Raw genomic sequence first — 1,955 nt, 5'->3', positions numbered from 1 at the left:
TTAACATGGTGTGATTGGATTAAAGAGTAGGGATTTATTATCTAAGCACCTCTTCTGCTTTTTTGAAATACCTAAACCCAGTTTATCCCTGCAAAGTAGTTTGCTATCATAATAAGAGTTATCTAGCTTTCTGGTATCTGGACAGAGTTACCAAATGTCCAATTTAGAAGCCACAGGCATCTTGAAATGCCTCTTAAGAAATTTAGATGGCTCTGAAATGTAATTTTTAGATACCTTGGAGTCTTCTAATGGGCATATTTTATATATTATAATATATAATATCAGTATTATACTCGTATATGATATATAATTGCAAATAATATATTGATATAATGTTATATGTTATATAATATAATGTATTTACCTATGATTTATATTTAATAATATATAATATTCACTATTACATACCGTATGTAATATATAATGTTATATGATCTAATTGTTATATACAATAAATATTACATATTTTAATTATTCATATTAAATATAACTGCAGATTTTATATATAATATAAATATTATAATATTGTAAGCAAGCCAATAGTAAAATAAGGATGGATTGCAAAAAGCTAGTTCTGCACTTCTTCTAATTGACCACAAGAACAAAGAAAGAAGGTATCTAAATTACCTATCTGAAAGAAGGTAATAGGAATTCTACATTTACATAAAGAAATGACTTTCAAATAGCTTTAGGAGAGCTAGAGTAAGCACAGCAGAGAGTGCCAGATGTATAATGCCGGCCCAGAGTGATCCCAGGGGTCAGTTTTCTGGTGAAATTATAGGAATGTGCATTTAAATTGAACATACTGTTTAACATGATAGACAGATATAGTCAAGGCCGCGAGATTATTCAGATGAAGAACATAACACTCGACCTCTGACAAATCGGCAGTGGAAATTCCAAAGGGAAAAATAACAAAATGAAGCAAACCCAATTCCACACTTATCATTTAGAATGGTCTTCCCACTGGTAATGATGACAGCTGGCCTGCCATGACCAGGGAAGGCCAGGGTCATATTTTTTCCTCCAACTGACTATTGGACAGTTCTGCATATCATTAAAGACTATTGTTCCTCAGCGGTTAGAAACAGTCTTATGCTCTAGGCTTGAAGTCATAAATACAATTTTTAAAACTTGAGGTGGTTCTGTTTCGTGCTTGACTACGGAGAGCTCCACTGACAAAGATGGGAGCTTAAGTACTGTTTGAGCATGATCAAGATGGTAAATCAGCATGGCTTCCTCCTCCCAAATCAGCTCTGGAGGAACAATACGAGCAATATGGAAGCGTGGACTAGGGGGAAAAAAAAGAAGAAGAAGAATCACCTGGTATAAATTCCTGAGAGACTGATGGCTTTCTGCAACAGCCTGGGGTAGAGGTGGCCTGACTAGAAAGTGGAGTAAAGGTTGGAGGGAAGCCTTTACTTTAGTTTCTTGTTAAGTTGTCCCAGAGGCAGTAGTCGGTCCCTTCTTCTCCAGAGATTGGCAATGGCTTCCCAGGCCACTGAAGTCAATGGAGGTGATCTTAAGGGCAGAGCATGGCCCTGCTGGGGTGAAGAATTGATGAAAACAGGTGGGAGCTGACTAGTCAACTTTGAATAAGTTTTTGTTCACCTCTTCCCCCTCCAAGCTCGTAGGGCTAGTGGATTGAAATGTGGGAGACTGCCTCATTCCAGTGCTGCTTGTTCCTAAGAATTTACGTGCGGGTACCCAGAATAGATGCGTTCTAGAGTGGCAACAAAGGAGAGGGGTTAACTGTGCAGGACCTGGGGCTTACTCTGGGCCCTCCTACTTCTTAAATTCAGATACAGGTATGTAGAGATGACCTACTTTTGTGTTTTCCCCGATCCACTTTTTTAAGATGGAGTAGCTAGCTAATGCTGCCAGGAAACATGAGCTCAGGGGCCAAGATAATCAGACACTTGATCAAATAACCTCTACAAAACACACACACACAC

Source organism: Rhinolophus ferrumequinum, chromosome 14, assembly GCF_004115265.2.
Source record: "Rhinolophus ferrumequinum isolate MPI-CBG mRhiFer1 chromosome 14, mRhiFer1_v1.p, whole genome shotgun sequence".
Taxonomy (NCBI): Eukaryota; Metazoa; Chordata; class Mammalia; order Chiroptera; family Rhinolophidae; genus Rhinolophus; species Rhinolophus ferrumequinum.
This window is presented reverse-complemented; position numbering follows the sequence as displayed.